General features: G+C 32.5%; 3 long non-coding RNA genes across 3 annotated transcripts; 1 reads left to right on the top strand and 2 right to left on the bottom strand.

Annotated features, from left to right (window-relative positions):
- The first annotated feature begins 5,511 nt into the window (after window positions 1–5,511).
- On the top strand, window positions 5,512–6,032 carry LOC121126777 (uncharacterized). The gene is made up of 2 exons (XR_011782527.1): window positions 5,512–5,738; window positions 5,807–6,032. It is a non-coding gene; the product is annotated as an uncharacterized lncRNA (long non-coding RNA).
- Window positions 6,033–15,315: 9,283 nt separating this feature from the next.
- LOC139906746 (uncharacterized) lies at window positions 15,316–16,149 on the bottom strand. The gene is made up of 2 exons (XR_011782603.1): window positions 15,843–16,149; window positions 15,316–15,758 (listed from the first exon to the last, which is right to left on the bottom strand). It is a non-coding gene; the product is annotated as an uncharacterized lncRNA (long non-coding RNA).
- Window positions 16,150–16,692: 543 nt separating this feature from the next.
- On the bottom strand, window positions 16,693–17,375 carry LOC121126768 (uncharacterized). Its single transcript, XR_011782584.1, has 2 exons — window positions 16,987–17,375; window positions 16,693–16,918 (listed from the first exon to the last, which is right to left on the bottom strand). It is a non-coding gene; the product is annotated as an uncharacterized lncRNA (long non-coding RNA).
- Between the last annotated feature and the right edge of the window lie 1,340 nt (window positions 17,376–18,715).

Here is an 18,715-nt window from a genome sequence, read left to right as displayed (position 1 = left end):
CAATTTTCAAAACTTGATTATGAAGTTTAAAATGTTCGTTATTAGAAAAATTGTATATCTGGAATACAGATGAAAAAATTATTTCATAGAGTGAGAGAGAAACACTCCCATCCCTTTAGGAAAAGTTTGACAGTTACAAGCTCTGCAAAACCATTTTCAAGTAGGTCAACGATGTGATTGATGATGTATTCGGCGAGGATAATGTTGTGTGCGTCTTGAAAATTTAGGATATACAAATTGAATTATAACTTTATAAATAATCCTATCACTTAGATACATTGAATGTTACAGGAAATTAGGGCGAGGCCTCAAAAGTTAGACTCCTCTTCAAGCCCTTCTATCCTCAGTTCTAAAAGTCTGACCATTTTTTAAGAGGGGAGAATTGAGATGAAAAAAAACCTCTCAAACTACTGTTGTACAACACGAATTGAAAGAATATCGGATCTGTATACATTACAAATGATCTTGGTCGCTTTTGGCGTATTTTTCCCTTTTCAAGTAATAAAAATGACAAATATGGCGAATTTCTTCCTTCGAGACCTCCTTACTCGACGTCTGATAATTCGTGACTAAACCTGGGAAGTGTAATACTATCTAAAAGCCTTTGTAGTATATACTCGCACCTTTACAACGTCTTATCGTATGATCAAATGGAACCAATAGTGAGAAAAATATACTTGGTTAATATGAAATAGGGTGTGAAATTCGAAATTACTTTTTCTCCATCTTAGTTCAGGTCCATTTTACAAAAGCAGATAGGGATGAAAATCTTACCACAGCCTTATAATGGCTAAAAGCCCGGCACAATACGATATCAACTAGCAGGGTGTGACGGAAGCACGAATTGTATTTTGTTTGCAAACATAGTTCGTTGTATTCGACTTACTTGTACATATAGAAAATGTCGCCTAGTATATAATTATCCTGAAAAGACTTGAATATTTTTTTTTCCATGTGTTCTTTTTGAAAATGTAAGTTGAAAATACTTGGTCAGTCAGAATTTTATTTTTACTAAATACCCTACGACTACTTTTTGATAACTTCCTGCAAGAGTTGAATCTGTATGTCAACCATATGTGTTCAATTTTGTATTAAATTTAGAAAAATAAATACTGTATTCTTAATTTTTGTATGGATAAATGCTGCAATTTTTCAACAAATCAATAACAGGTGATTAAATTAGTAAAAAGACAAATCAAAATAAAGAATTATGTTAACCAGAGTACTTGTGAAAATGTCATACAAAAATTAGAATACCTTAAACATTCTAGAACATATGCATCACCATCTGTTGCTACTCTCTGGGGACCATTTGGAGCTTTAAAAAATCCAAAATATTAAACTGTGTCAAATTGATTATAATTTTGAAAATAAATCATTTAAAGCTCGGAAAAATGTTCCTCAAGTTGAAATAAATAAAATTTCAATATTGGTTATATTTATTTCAAATCATCCTTAATTATTTGTACCATGTCGCAATGTTCACCTATAAAAGGCTTGTACTTTTTGATACATGTATTAGTTCAAACGAGGAGTTACTACCATGATGAAGGAGCAAAGTTTAAACACACGCTACTAGGCCGTTGGTTTTCTTGATGGTGGACAAAACTCAAAAGGAAGTTGCCAATGATATTGGACTATCGATTATTACTGTAAAAAGGTGGGGGTCAAATACAAGGCTGGTGAACAACTCCAAAACAAAGCTGGTAAAGGGAGGAAGAAGACACTTTCAAGAACCGATACAATCACCATTGCAAAATCCATGACCAAAAGACGGCAATCTACATGTAAATCGGCAATAAAACTCACTATGAATGGTCATCAAGTTTAACATAAAACTGTGAGAAAACTGTTGAGGAATATATCAAATGTCTTCAATACAATCCCAAAATAAATAAAAAATAGAGAAATAAAAAATATTTTCATCACTACAGATATATCTCTATATCATAAATGGTAAAAATGTCACAAACAAGTATTGCTTGATCGTAATTTGCAACTATTCTTAATTATGACTTAATTAGAGCACTTATAATTCTTATAAGTATTGGATATTAATAATAATCCCAAGATAGCCGAGGTAGATTGATCAATACGTTAATACATTGTATCGTGGGATCTTTTGCGTCCGATTCGAACACATCCTTAAAATTTTAGAAGAAGGTCAAAAGTCCGCTAATCACGTTCAAGTGTCATTTTCTGGACTTGTCCCTAAGCTAGAGAGCTCAAGTTTGTTTTGCTTTGTATCTTATTGTTTATGCTTTAATATTTCGAAATATAAATAAATTTCAATGCCTCAACCTTCATTTATGATTGAATTAGTTTAGATTTCAAAACATAATATGGTATAAGAAAGTTTTATTTTGGTATGCATTCACTTTTTTCAAAGTTTTATCTAGCTTAAGACCCCCTTCCCAGGTCAAGTTGGGGACTGGGACTTCCCTCAAACTGGTTCTGAGTGTAGGAAAGAAAATATCATGAAAAGAGAGATTTGTAAACACATAAGTATCTGTTCTTTATGAATCAATAAACCTTTTTCTTTCCTAATTTTTAAATGTACTTTTTCCATTATAAACTACTCAACTCAGCAGATCTAGTACAACATCATGGGAGCTAAGCTTCTCTCCTCCCATACATTATTCAAAATGTCAGGCTAACTATTTGAAACTATGTCATTACAGAGCTACACGTTTCCGACCTCTGACGGAATGCTTGAGTTATCCTTAAATATGTGGTGCTCCGCCCCTTCCGAGAGTTTCTAGTTGAAATTTAAGTCAACACACTTAGTCATTTTATTAACTACTTTACTCCTCCTAGCCCCTCTTCCAATCAGGGTGCCAAATTCCATGTCTAAACGTGGCAACTTCAAATATTATTATATCATTTTGAGCATTATACTTTTTATAAGATTCAACAAGCTTATCCAGTTTACCAATTGAATCATTTTAGCACAACTTTCATTACCTTAAAGTAACATGGATAATTTGCATTTACCCTTAATTTATTCTTTAGTTGTTCTGAAATGACTTAGACTGTCCCAGTAAGACAAGAAAGATCATTCAAAAGCTTAAAAAAAGTACTACATCATGTGATGTAGTCTTGTCCGGCTCGGACAACGTCGTTGCAGTGGTTCTCCAACTCCCAAAACTGAATGGAGAGCTTCTGATCGTTCATTAACTTCACCACCCGCTGAACACCGCGTGTGAGGTGTTCATGGCTATCAAAATCGTAATCTCGGAGCAGGTGCTTCAGCTTACATAGGAAAAATCAGTCACGGAGATTAAGATCCGGTCTGAAGGGACTCTGTTTGATCGTTTCCGCCTGAGGCTGTGTTAAGGACTGCCTCGTATCCTTAACTATGTGGCTACTTGCGTTGTGCCACATGCTGAAGAGGTTTTTGAAGCGGAGATCATTAGTCAAGATTCTAAAAATCGCTGTGGGCGGTGGGGAAAGTTCTGCTGAGACCTCTCGAACACTCCATCGATTTTTTGTTTCTTTCCAGGTCCATGACTTGGGCTATGTTGTTGGGTATCCTTGTCTCTCGGGAACGTCTTGATAGGACACCTTTCTCGAGCTTAAAAGTGCATCCCCAGATCTCACCAGCTCACTGAAACATGATTCCACGACTAGAACAGGCATTTGTGTAAATGATAGTGTGGTTGATGTGGATCTCAGACCCTGTTTGACCCAGTTAGTAGCGTATCAAAAAGTACGAGTGGAAATTGTGAGTCTCCATGTTCAGCGACGAATGGACAAACATGTCCAAATGTAGTATGTAAACACTATCTATTTAGTGCCTGAATAACTATGGAATGTTTTTTTCTACCATATAATTTATGAGAAAATTGAAGCTGGTGGAATTTTGTAGCTAACTCTTCTTAATTTCTTTCAAACGAACCTGTCTCAATAATTTCGGAACAGACTAATATAAATATTCAATGTATTTATTTCCAAGATAGCCAATATAAATATTAAATATTGATAAAAATATCCCTAGCTGATAACTTTGAGGATGTCATTTCGCAAATATTGATACATCCAACATCTTTGTACGTGTTCTTAAGACTCATAAAGAAATCAGACTGTACATCAAAATTTTGGGACTAATAGAGCCTACTAATTTCATCAGCATTTCCACTGTGGAATTTGAATTCCTCAGATAGGAATTTCTTATTATTATATTACACTTGCAAAGAGGCACTTGGCGTTGCTCGGGCAAAGGAGGGAGCGGGAAATCACATTGACCATGGTCAATATGATTTCTTCTGAATACTTAGACCATAGAGATAAAATACACTCTATGTACTTCCATGTCTTCAGTGCAGGCGAGCATTTTAAAAGAAAACCTGTTTGATATATTCTCATATAAAATTTTCTTTGAAACAAGAAAAAAAATGATGTTATAAACTTCAAACAATATCCCAAAACATATGAATGAAAAAATTTGTTTGATGAGAAGATAAACTTTTATTTTTGCCGAAAAATTTCAAAATTTGTGAAGAAATTTATTTCACACTTATTTTGCAAAATAATAGTTTATAAAATTTAATGGCATTCTAAAGAAAAACACAAAACTAGCAAGAGTTATTTCGTACTTACAAAAACAAAAAGTTATAGAAAATAATGTTGTCGAAAAAATAACCCTCGATAACTGGTTCATTTTTGCAAATATTGTTAAAATTATGTAATAAAATGTTCTAGATATTGAAAATAATATATATGGAAATGTAAAAGTTAAAATTTGTATGTCCAATATGCATCGTTTTGTGGCATTTCTTCTCATAAATTAAAAATTGACGTTTAATTAAAAAATATGCAAAAATGTCCAATATTTCAGTTAAACATGAACTTTTATGTGTCAAATTTATCTGCAAACGAATTTTCAGACAAATTTCTACGAACTTTATTTTATTTAAAAATTTATTATTCCAGTGAAAATTCATTTTTTTGCACCTGAAAAAAAAAAGTAAGTGCAATTTTCACAGATTTGTCATTTTACCCATAATTCTTTGATTTTTGTATACATTTAGAAAGTGTTGTTATTCAATAGTTGGTTTTTGTGACAACAGTCACTTTTTGATTGCTAACACAACCCTTAATTTAGGCTCGTTGAGCTCCAAAGAATAGTTTTTGTTTTGTGGGTATCACCCCCAAAGATCAGCAACCCCCCCCGCGTATTAGTATATGACCAGGTCAAAAGAAGCATCCATCCAAAGGGGCTGGACACTCATAAAGGACACACAAACTGTATTCTATTTATATATTTTTTTATTTATGAAAAACATTAAAATTGACGTTTTAAAAACATTTTATGAGTCCGTATCGTCTCATGAAATAACTAAATAAACAATATCTATTTACATGTTTATCTTGTCTATTTAAACACTCCGAATTTTCACATTATAAGCATATCATGCAGAAATTAGATTTGGCTTTGTGTATCTTAATAAACAAAGCTGAAAATTAATAGATAAGAGATTTAACTATAAAAACACAAGAAAACCGATATATGGAGTACAAAAGAATTTAATTCTCGAAGAAGACAACAAGACACTAAATTATACAAAATGAAGTTCTTTTTGATGTTTGCAACTCTTATTGTTGTTTGCAACTCTGTTTCCCTCCCAGTTGAGGAAAAGTTGGACAACTGTAAGCTCTGCAAATTCATTTTTAAGAAGATCAACCATGCGATTGCTGATGGATTAGGCGTGGATAAAATTGTGGACACATTAAAAATCGTAAGATATACAAATTTAATGATATCTCTATATTTCTTGAATCTTTCTGTTACATTGAAATTTTGTAGGACTGTAAGATCGTCTTTATGTTTCGTCCTAAATGGGAGAAGAAATGTTATGCATTTGTAAATAACGTTGTGGAACCACAGCTCGAGGGCTTCATGGGACATATTGCTCCACCAAAACGGACTTGTAGATTCCTTGGCTATTGCTAATTGAAATACGAATAATATAATGAATCATTAATATTTAAAACAATCGTTTATTTATTTAGCAATAAAAGGTTTCTTTTAACTTACAAAGATAACTTATTAAGAGAAAGATGAAGGGGATATGAGAGGATCCAGTTTCTTTATCCTACGCTTAGTAAATAAATCCTAGAGGCCTAGCACTATTTCATCTGCTCTTTTTTTGATCTCCCCCAATTGGCTCAACTCTAGCCAAAAGGCAAACACACTGTTGAATTACATTAGTTGCAACGGTACCTCTAACTTCGGGGACTCTTATTTCGAATGAGATAATCATATTTATATCTTTTATGAGAGCTCTTGATTCTACTTCTGCAACACAAATTTCTCTCTCTCGATCTATAAGCTCAATATTACAGGGCAGGGCTGTTTTGGAGAATATTTCCTCATTTATGATCCTCCGTGTGGAAGTAAGTAGAGGTCTATGCGGAAGACGTTAACTGACTGAGTCTAGATCTATTGGCCTTAATTCTAAAACCTTTTTCCCGAGTAGGGCTGCGTTATCGAATTTCATTTCATTTGTTACGATTTTCTCATTCTAACCTAACTTTGAAATGAAAAAAGGTAATACGAACCAGCCTTTTTCATTGTTACCTTCATCAGTTTCCGATAGTGCTGGGTTTTATTGAAAAAGGAATCCATTCCGGAATTCCTGATTGAGTTATTTTGTTTGTAGAAGGAAGAGAAGCTCTCTAAAAAAAGGCGAAACTGGATCTGGAGGAGTTAAAGAAAGAAGCCGAGGACAATCCCCTTAAGTCCATAAGAGCCCATGCAAGAAATCTCGGGATTTCGCACCAAATTGCCCAGAAAGCCCTAAAAAAAAGTTGGTGGAAAGAACCTTGTGAAAGTGAAGAGTCCACTTTTGAAACCAGCAATTAACGAAACCATCTCCTCCGTTGTAAGACTCTTTTGAATGAGTCTTTTGTTATTTTTAATTTTTTTTTTGGACACTTTTGTCCTCCTTACAACTCTGATACCAAAGTCCTTGACTATAACTTTTGAGTACATGTGAAGGAAAGGCCTACAGTGTCCGCCATCCAAAAATTGAAGCCCTCAAAGCCACTGTCAGCCAGCAATGGGATGCCAAGAGAGGACTAAATCCACAGCATGTACCAGACCTTCCCCGCCACTGAAAGCCGTCATTGCCGCTAAGGGCAAGTCTATGAAGGCCTAAGCAAGAGATCCCGGGGTTCCACACCAGACTGTCAAGAGAGCTATAAAAAAAGTGGGTGTTGACGTTTTTTTAAATCAAAGGTTCAAAACCCTTAATGGAAATCTCGCTACACAATCACATTGAATCCATCTTAACTAATTTGAGCTCATATTAAAAGGCTAACTTTATTTTATAGTCGGTATAGTGAAACTGAAGTCTTTTTATTCTTTCTGTTATAATTATCAAAAATAAAACCAAAAAAACTTTAATTAATGGATAGCCCAAATTGCAATGATTTGTTGGACATTAAACAACTGCTAAAAAACAAATATTTCAAATATATATTATATTCATAATATAAAATAAAATTTGTCTGCTTGATTGTCTGGTGAAAATTGGTCTAAGTAATAAAATTTAAAAATGAATGCATAATATTAAAGTAGAGGGTATGGATAGAAACAAAAATGAAGGTAAGGATAAAGAGATGGATATAGAGGATAAAGAGTGAGTGAGAAGGGAAGAAAGAGAGAGACAGGAGAGGTTGTTTTTATTTCTGTCAAAACAGCCTCTATATGACTTCGGAGGCACAATTTTTTATAGGAACATACTTGTCTATTTTATAAGCCTACTTGCTAAATTTCAGATTGATCGGTTCAATCTTTTATGATTCCATTTATGATAACAACAAACCCGACTTATAAATTCTTATAAAGGCTTGATCTAATCTAGGGGTACACATTTTGTTATTTTCAATCCGGAATGACATTGTTACAAAATTACGGAAGAGCACACCAATCCATCTTATATTTGAATAGAACAAGCTGAGACGGTTGGAAAGAGCAAAGAAGATTTTAAATTATTTCACGACCAACTAAAAGTCGGGCAAGGTTTTGCTTTTTTGATGAAAATTTTTCCACCCTTGATGCCACTATGAATAATCAGAACAGCCGCTACATCACAGCCGAACATCCAGAAAATGTCTCTGCTTCAGTACGACATATCCTCAGAATAAATAAAATCTATCTGGAACCATTGTCTTGGGCGTTGTGGAGTCTGTCCCTCATTTTTGTGGCGATAAAGTTCCTTCAATGTCAATTCAGATGCTTACAATGAACTTCTGGATAAGAAATACCTACCTTTGGTCAGAGAAAAGTTCGGGGACAACTTTGTTTTCACTCACAATGGGGCTCTGTGTCATTGTGTGGCTAAGGCCCAGGTTTTTCTGAGAGCCAACATTCCGGACTTTTGGGACATTAACATGTAGCCGCCCTCCTCTCCAGAAACAAATCTCTTGGACTACTCTATCTAGGCGTGTCTGGAGGAGAAGGTGTGTGCAGTTCCTCACAGGAGTGTCCAGTCTCTAGAGGTTTCCATCAAGCAGGAGTAGACCAAGCTTTGATTCTTACTATATAGTCACGGTCTGCAAGGGATTTAGGCCTCGTTTTGAGGCAATTATCAGGGCTGAGGGGTCAAATATTGAATAAAAGTTGTGCCAAATACTTTTTTCAAATGGTTTTGTTCAATAAATGTCCCCCAAAACCTCACATTTCAATTTTACTCTTGAAAAATTGAAAATACTAAAATGTCTACCACTAGATAAGATCAACCCTGTATACAAGAAGCAAAGTTAATCCACACTTAATAACTTCGAACAATGCCAGGTACATTCGATAGTACACAATATAAATGTAACTTCATAGTTAAAAAGATTCCCCTAAATTCATTTGAATTGAATTGAATAAAAAAATGAGCATTGATAATTGTTCAAAGTATGTTATACTATAAGAGGTGAATTAATACTTGAATCATTGCATTCTGCTTGTATTCATTTCATACTTACTTATACAAATGTTTGCCTTATTGTATTACAAGAGCATTTTGTTGCCCTCATCCATGATGCAAACGACTCCAATACTAGACACGATCCTTCAATTAAATCTAGTTTATCAATATATTTGCAAGTATTCTTTATATTCTACCTACATATTGGGGTAGAGGAATATTATTAACATTCAGATTAATCGTGGAAGGAATCCTACAAACATTGAATTCCCAGATATGGAACAAAAATAAAAATTAACGCATGGGGATTACATAACATCACTTTAAATATCATTAATGGAATAAATGACACTATTAAGTCTAAAACAAATAAGTAGAGATATATTTCAAGACAAAAGAATTTAAAATACACAAAAGGCTACGAAAAGCTTAAAAATGGAATTATTTGATCCTTTTGACCTCTTTGAAATACCTCTCCTTTATGATAGAAGGTGTATCTTTAGCTATGTACAATTGTACTTAGATATGCGATTCATCAACACTTTAGCGAGCGTGAATATTTTTACTGAAAATTAAGTCTAAAATACATTCATATTCTGTGACCAATTATCTTTAATTTGTAACAAAAAATTCATTCTGATTAATCCTTTGAAGATGCACACTCAAAGTATGAAAAATTCACTTTCACAAAATTGATAGATTTGATTTGAACAGCCATAACGGGAACAAATGAAGACTCATAAATCAAATAACCGCTCCAAACTACAGATAAAATTCTTGGGTTTCTCAACTCAGCCCAGAAATTTGAATACAAACCTCGAAATTGACCGAAATATGTCTAATAAATATTGGGTGGATCATATCAAGTATCGTAATTTAAATTTTAATAAATCGTAAATTTAATCGTCGATTGTATCCAAACTCGGTGAAAGACAGGTTTTGAGTCTCAAGATTCCTTATGTAAAGTTTCGACTCAATTAAATACAAAATAATCGAGAAGGAGTAATATGAAGCAACAAAGGGGTTGAATTTTGAAGATTCTTTTACGTAGGGATTTAGGACTTGCATTGAAGAAATTATTTGAGCATATTGAATAAAAGTTGTGGGGAGTACTATTTTCAGATGGTTTTGTTAAATAAATGTTTTTACAAAAGATATTGTTTAAATTTTACTCTTAAAAATTGAAAATAAAAAAGGTGTAGTACTAGATAAGACCAACCTACAACATATTAATTAAAAAATAATAGCAACTATTTTTCTTTTCCTGATTTATGTTAAGAATTGAGTTGAATAATACTTGTAGAACTTCAAGTAATAATAAGTATGATATTTAACTTAATTTAATACTATCTTTTATAAATACAACTTCACCGAGAATATTAATTATAAAAAGGTTCTAAAAATTATTTTGAGGTTAAAGATATAAATATAAAAATGGTTTAATAAAATAGGTAATTAATTAATTTAAGTGTTGAATGTCTTCAATTGTAGGCAACAAAAAGAATATTCTTAATATTCTTGTCACTACATACTTACCACATACTATGAACTGATATTGTTAGCAACATTGGTAAATGAAGATTCAGAAGTTCGTAAATTTGCATTGAGAAAAGAGAACATGAATTAATTTCAATCACTCAACCATAATTCATTATTGAATTAGTAAGTGTTCTTATTTCAATGAACCACCCTGTACATAACTTTATTGACCTTGTCGTACTTTTTATTATTATTATTTTGTTAATTATTCAAGGAATATCAAATCTAACCTTCTTCATACACTTGATTATGACAAAGTGGAGTCTATCTTAAAGAAGTATAACTCAGTCTACCGTCTCTTCAAGATGGATGGCTTAATATATTTTACACACTCTAATGAATTACATACACATGATATGTGTCAGAATAAATTCTAATTGACGTGTTGCGAACACAAAAAGAAATAATATCATTTAACTTAGGATGCGAAATACGTTGCTATTGTATTGCCTCATTTCCACACACAAAAAATCAAGTTTAACATAAAACTGTGAGAAAACTGTTGAGGAATATATCAAATGTCTTCAATACAATCCCAAAATAAATAAAAAATAGAGAAATAAAAAAAAAAACGATCCTAAAACATTCTCAATCTATTAAGTATTTGTTACAAGTATTAACAATCGGAAGGAATCGTCATGTAGGAAGTAATTAGCCATAAACACTCACTTGCTATTTTATTAATGTTATTTTATGTGAAGATCAATTTTTGGGTAAGTTATTATTGACTCATTTATCATTGTGTTACAAACATGGTTATTATTATTAATAAGTATTAGTAAAAATTACTATTTGTAAAAAAAAAAAAGTGCATTACAACCATGTATATCCGGGAATTAAAGGTCAGAGTGACTTCCGTAAAAACAACAAATGAACGTGAAATTAGTAATAATTATATAGTGGTGGTCCACACCATTTGCTTAAACTTAAAAACAAAGCGTTCACACAGAGAGTATTTTACTTATGAGTGCATTTGGGGTATAAAGGGAACCCAAAGTTGAGCTATTACGCATTTTGACCCCTGAAAAGTTGCAAAAAGTATATAAAAATATGAAATAAACTTTTATTTTCTGATTTATAAAAAGCTTTATGTGCTTAAAAAATGATATTGCACGATATGTAATTTTTTGCTAAAGTCAAATCCCTTACTTCTACAGCGAAATAAAAGTTGCACACCTCCGGATTTCGTGCAAAAATAGACGAAAAAGATAGAAAATACTTATGAAAAGGAGAAATTCTACCAATATCTTATTTTTTATTCTATATAAGTTAGTATATAAGGGTGTGGATAATTAGCCTTAATCTTTTCTGAATGCTATTTTTAAATTTTTAAACATATATAATATGTAAATATATCAAACTGGGTACTCAAAATTAGTTTTGAATTTCCTTAGTTTAACTTTTGATTTTAAAGTTGACAAAATGTATCCGTGTCTTTTGTTATATCCGTAAACCTTACAGGAAGCCCCTGAAACTAGTTTTACTGCCCTTTCTACAGATTGGGAATGACATGGATATTTCTCTCATTTCGAAGGCTCATTCCTTGCTTTCATAACCAATATTGTAAAATGGGAGGAACTGAAATTAATATCTTAGACCAATCAATCATATTCATGAAATGATTTAATTTGATTCATAGTATATTTTATTAGGAATTATGAATTCCCTATGAAATTTTTGCATACAAAACTTTTCTCAATGCAAATTTACGAACTTCTGAATCTTCATTTACCAATGTTGCTAACAATATCAGTTCATAGTATGTGGTAAGTATGTAGTGACAAGAATATTAAGAATATTCTTTTTGTTGCCTACAATTGAAGACATTCAACACTTAAATTAATTAATTACCTATTTTATTAAACCATTTTTATATTTATATCTTTAACCTCAAAATAATTTTTAGAACCTTTTTATAATTAATATTCTCGGTGAAGTTGTATTTATAAAAGATAGTATTAAATTAAGTTAAATATCATACTTATTATTACTTGAAGTTCTACAAGTATTATTCAACTCAATTCTTAACATAAATCAGGAAAAGAAAAAATAGTTGCTATTATTTTTTAATTAATATGTTGTAGGTTGGTCTTATCTAGTACTACACCTTTTTTTATTTTCAATTTTTTAAGAGTAAAATTTAAACAATATCTTTTGTAAAAACATTTATTTAACAAAACCATCTGAAAATAGTACTCCCCACAACTTTTATTCAATATGCTCAAATAATTTCTTCAATGCAAGTCCTAAATCCCTACGTAAAAGAATCTTCAAAATTCAACCCCTTTGTTGCTTCATATTACTCCTTCTCGATTATTTTGTATTTAATTGAGTCGAAACTTTACATAAGGAATCTTGAGACTCAAAACCTGTCTTTCACCGAGTTTGGATACAATCGACGATTAAATTTACGATTTATTAAAATTTAAATTACGATACTTGATATGATCCACCCAATATTTATTAGACATATTTCGGTCAATTTCGAGGTTTGTATTCAAATTTCTGGGCTGAGTTGAGAAACCCAAGAATTTTATCTGTAGTTTGGAGCGGTTATTTGATTTATGAGTCTTCATTTGTTCCCGTTATGGCTGTTCAAATCAAATCTATCAATTTTGTGAAAGTGAATTTTTCATACTTTGAGTGTGCATCTTCAAAGGATTAATCAGAATGAATTTTTTGTTACAAATTAAAGATAATTGGTCACAGAATATGAATGTATTTTAGACTTAATTTTCAGTAAAAATATTCACGCTCGCTAAAGTGTTGATGAATCGCATATCTAAGTACAATTGTACATAGCTAAAGATACACCTTCTATCATAAAGGAGAGGTATTTCAAAGAGGTCAAAAGGATCAAATAATTCCATTTTTAAGCTTTTCGTAGCCTTTTGTGTATTTTAAATTCTTTTGTCTTGAAATATATCTCTACTTATTTGTTTTAGACTTAATAGTGTCATTTATTCCATTAATGATATTTAAAGTGATGTTATGTAATCCCCATGCGTTAATTTTTATTTTTGTTCCATATCTGGGAATTCAATGTTTGTAGGATTCCTTCCACGATTAATCTGAATGTTAATAATATTCCTCTACCCCAATATGTAGGTAGGATATAAAGAATACTTGCAAATATATTGATAAACTAGATTTAATTGAAGGATCGTGTCTAGTATTGGAGTCGTTTGCATCATGGATGAGGGCAACAAAATGCTCTTGTAATACAATAAGGCAAACATTTGTATAAGTAAGTATGAAATGGATACAAGCAGAATGCAATGATTCAAGTATTAATTCACCTCTTATAGTATAACATACTTTGAACAATTATCAATGCTCATTTTTTTATTCAATTCAATTCAAATGAATTTAGGGGAATCTTTTTAACTATGAAGTTACATTTATATTGTGTACTATCGAATGTACCTGGCATTGTTCGAAGTTATTAAAGTGTGGATTAACTTTGCTTCTTGTATACAGGGTTGATCTTATCTAGTGGTAGACATTTTAGTATTTTCAATTTTTCAAGAGTAAAATTGAAATGTGAGGTTTTGGGGGACATTTATTGAACAAAACCATTTGAAAAAAGTATTTGGCACAACTTTTATTCAATATTTGATCCCTCGGCCCTGATAATTGCCTCAAAACGAGGCCTAAATCCCTTGCAGACCGTGACTATATAGTAAGAATCAAAGCTTGGTCTACTCCTGCTTGATGGAAACCTCTAGAGACTGGACACTCCTGTGAGGAACTGCACACACCTTCTCCTCCAGACACGCCTAGATAGAGTAGTCCAAGAGATTTGTTTCTGGAGAGGAGGGCGGCTACATGTTAATGTCCCAAAAGTCCGGAATGTTGGCTCTCAGAAAAACCTGGGCCTTAGCCACGCAATGACACAGAGCCCCATTGTGAGTGAAAACAAAGTTGTCCCCGAACTTTTCTCTGACCAAAGGTAGGTATTTCTTATCCAGAAGTTCATTGTAAGCATCTGAATTGACATTGAAGGAACTTTATCGCCACAAAAATGAGGGACAGACTCCACAACGCCCAAGACAATGGTTCCAGATAGATTTTATTTATTCTGAGGATATGTCGTACTGAAGCAGAGACATTTTCTGGATGTTCGGCTGTGATGTAGCGGCTGTTCTGATTATTCATAGTGGCATCAAGGGTGGAAAAATTTTCATCAAAAAAGCAAAACCTTGCCCGACTTTTAGTTGGTCGTGAAATAATTTAAAATCTTCTTTGCTCTTTCCAACCGTCTCAGCTTGTTCTATTCAAATATAAGATGGATTGGTGTGCTCTTCCGTAATTTTGTAACAATGTCATTCCGGATTGAAAATAACAAAATGTGTACCCCTAGATTAGATCAAGCCTTTATAAGAATTTATAAGTCGGGTTTGTTGTTATCATAAATGGAATCATAAAAGATTGAACCGATCAATCTGAAATTTAGCAAGTAGGCTTATAAAATAGACAAGTATGTTCCTATAAAAAAATTGTGCCTCCGAAGTCATATAGAGGCTGTTTTGACAGAAATAAAAACAACCTCTCCTGTCTCTCTCTTTCTTCCCTTCTCACTCACTCTTTATCCTTCTATATCCATCTCTTTGTCTCTTTCCTTCTACCTTCATTTTTTGTTTCTATTCCCCTCTCTATGTACCCTCTACTGTCTAATATTATGCATTCATTCGTTGCTAAATTGTTATTACTTAGACCAAAAAAGACTTTTCACCAGACAATCAAGCAGACAAATTTTATTTTATATTATGAATATAATATATATTTGAAATATTTGTTTTTTTAGCAGTTGTTTAATGTCCAACAAATCATTGCAATTTGGGCTATCCATTAATTAAAGTTTTTTTGGTTTTATTTTTGATAATTATAACAGAAAGAATAAAAAGACTTCAGTTTCACTATACCGACTATAAAATAAAGTTAGCCTTTCAATATGAGCTCAAATTAGTTAAGATGGATTCAATGTGATTGTGTAGCGAGATTTCCATTAAGGGTTTTGAACCTTTGATTTAAAAAAACGTCAACACCCACTTTTTTTATAGCTCTCTTGACAGTCTGGTGTGGAACCCCGGGATCTCTTGCTTAGGCCTTCATAGACTTGCCCTTAGCGGCAATGACGGCTTTCAGTGGCGGGGAAGGTCTGGTACATGCTGTGGATTTAGTCCTCTCTCTTGGCATCCCATTGCTGGCTGACAGTGGCTTTGAGGGCTTCGATTTTTGGATGGCGGACACTGTAGGCCTTTCCCTTCACATGTACTCAAAAGTTATAGTCAAGGACTTTGGTATCAGAGTTGTAAGGAGGACAAAAGTGTCCAAAAAAAAAATTAAAAATAACAAAAGACTCATTCAAAAGAGTCTTACAACGGAGGAGATGGTTTCGTTAATTGCTGGTTTCAAAAGTGGACTCTTCACTTTCACAAGGTTCTTTCCACCAACTTTTTTTTAGGGCTTTCTGGGCAATTTGGTGCGAAATCCCGAGATTTCTTGCATGGGCTCTTATGGACTTAAGGGGATTGTCCTCGGCTTCTTTCTTTAACTCCTCCAGATCCAGTTTCGCCTTTTTTTAGAGAGCTTCTCTTCCTTCTACAAACAAAATAACTCAATCAGGAATTCCGGAATGGATTCCTTTTTCAATAAAACCCAGCACTATCGGAAACTGATGAAGGTAACAATGAAAAGGCTGGTTCGTATTACCTTTTTTATTTCAAAGTTAGGTTAGAATGAGAAAATCGTAACAAATGAAATGAAATTCGATAACGCAGCCCTACTCGGGAAAAAGGTTTTAGAATTAAGGCCAATAGATCTAGACTCAGTCAGTTAACGTCTTCCGCATAGACCTCTACTTACTTCCACACGGAGGATCATAAATGAGGAAATATTCTCCAAAACAGCCCTGCCCTGTAATATTGAGCTTATAGATCGAGAGAGAGAAATTTGTGTTGCAGAAGTAGAATCAAGAGCTCTCATAAAAGATATAAATATGATTATCTCATTCGAAATAAGAGTCCCCGAAGTTAGAGGTACCGTTGCAACTAATGTAATTCAACAGTGTGTTTGCCTTTTGGCTAGAGTTGAGCCAATTGGGGGAGATCAAAAAAAGAGCAGATGAAATAGTGCTAGGCCTCTAGGATTTATTTACTAAGCGTAGGATAAAGAAACTGGATCCTCTCATATCCCCTTCATCTTTCTCTTAATAAGTTATCTTTGTAAGTTAAAAGAAACCTTTTATTGCTAAATAAATAAACGATTGTTTTAAATATTAATGATTCATTATATTATTCGTATTTCAATTAGCAATAGCCAAGGAATCTACAAGTCCGTTTTGGTGGAGCAATATGTCCCATGAAGCCCTCGAGCTGTGGTTCCACAACGTTATTTACAAATGCATAACATTTCTTCTCCCATTTAGGACGAAACATAAAGACGATCTTACAGTCCTACAAAATTTCAATGTAACAGAAAGATTCAAGAAATATAGAGATATCATTAAATTTGTATATCTTACGATTTTTAATGTGTCCACAATTTTATCCACGCCTAATCCATCAGCAATCGCATGGTTGATCTTCTTAAAAATGAATTTGCAGAGCTTACAGTTGTCCAACTTTTCCTCAACTGGGAGGGAAACAGAGTTGCAAACAACAATAAGAGTTGCAAACATCAAAAAGAACTTCATTTTGTATAATTTAGTGTCTTGTTGTCTTCTTCGAGAATTAAATTCTTTTGTACTCCATATATCGGTTTTCTTGTGTTTTTATAGTTAAATCTCTTATCTATTAATTTTCAGCTTTGTTTATTAAGATACACAAAGCCAAATCTAATTTCTGCATGATATGCTTATAATGTGAAAATTCGGAGTGTTTAAATAGACAAGATAAACATGTAAATAGATATTGTTTATTTAGTTATTTCATGAGACGATACGGACTCATAAAATGTTTTTAAAACGTCAATTTTAATGTTTTTCATAAATAAAAAAATATATAAATAGAATACAGTTTGTGTGTCCTTTATGAGTGTCCAGCCCCTTTGGATGGATGCTTCTTTTGACCTGGTCATATACTAATACGCGGGGGGTTGCTGATCTTTGGGGGGTGATACCCACAAAACAAAAACTATTCTTTGGAGCTCAACGAGCCTAAATTAAGGGTTGTGTTAGCAATCAAAAAGTGACTGTTGTCACAAAAACCAACTATTGAATAACAACACTTTCTAAATGTATACAAAAATCAAAGAATTATGGGTAAAATGACAAATCTGTGAAAATTGCACTTACTTTTTTTTTTTTCAGGTGCAAAAAAATGAATTTTCACTGGAATAATAAATTTTTAAATAAAATAAAGTTCGTAGAAATTTGTCTGAAAATTCGTTTGCAGATAAATTTGACACATAAAAGTTCATGTTTAACTGAAATATTGGACATTTTTGCATATTTTTTAATTAAACGTCAATTTTTAATTTATGAGAAGAAATGCCACAAAACGATGCATATTGGACATACAAATTTTAACTTTTACATTTCCATATATATTATTTTCAATATCTAGAACATTTTATTACATAATTTTAACAATATTTGCAAAAATGAACCAGTTATCGAGGGTTATTTTTTCGACAACATTATTTTCTATAACTTTTTTGTTTTTGTAAGTACGAAATAACTCTTGCTAGTTTTGTGTTTTTCTTTAGAATGCCATTAAATTTTATAAACTATTATTTTGCAAAATAAGTGTGAAATAAATTTCTTCACAAATTTTGAAATTTTTCGGCAAAAATAAAAGTTTATCTTCTCATCAAACAAATTTTTTCATTCATATGTTTTGGGATATTGTTTGAAGTTTATAACATCATTTTTTTTCTTGTTTCAAAGAAAATTTTATATGAGAATATATCAAACAGGTTTTCTTTTAAAATGCTCGCCTGCACTGAAGACATGGAAGTACATAGAGTGTATTTTATCTCTATGGTCTAAGTATTCAGAAGAAATCATATTGACCATGGTCAATGTGATTTCCCGCTCCCTCCTTTGCCCGAGCAACGCCAAGTGCCTCTTTGCAAGTGTAATATAATAATAAGAAATTCCTATCTGAGGAATTCAAATTCCACAGTGGAAATGCTGATGAAATTAGTAGGCTCTATTAGTCCCAAAATTTTGATGTACAGTCTGATTTCTTTATGAGTCTTAAGAACACGTACAAAGATGTTGGATGTATCAATATTTGCGAAATGACATC

Source organism: Lepeophtheirus salmonis, chromosome 1 (genome assembly GCF_016086655.4).
Source record: "Lepeophtheirus salmonis chromosome 1, UVic_Lsal_1.4, whole genome shotgun sequence".
NCBI lineage: Eukaryota > Metazoa > Arthropoda > Copepoda > Siphonostomatoida > Caligidae > Lepeophtheirus > Lepeophtheirus salmonis.
Note: the sequence above shows the minus strand (reverse complement) of the source record. Positions and strands in the feature narration are given on the sequence as shown.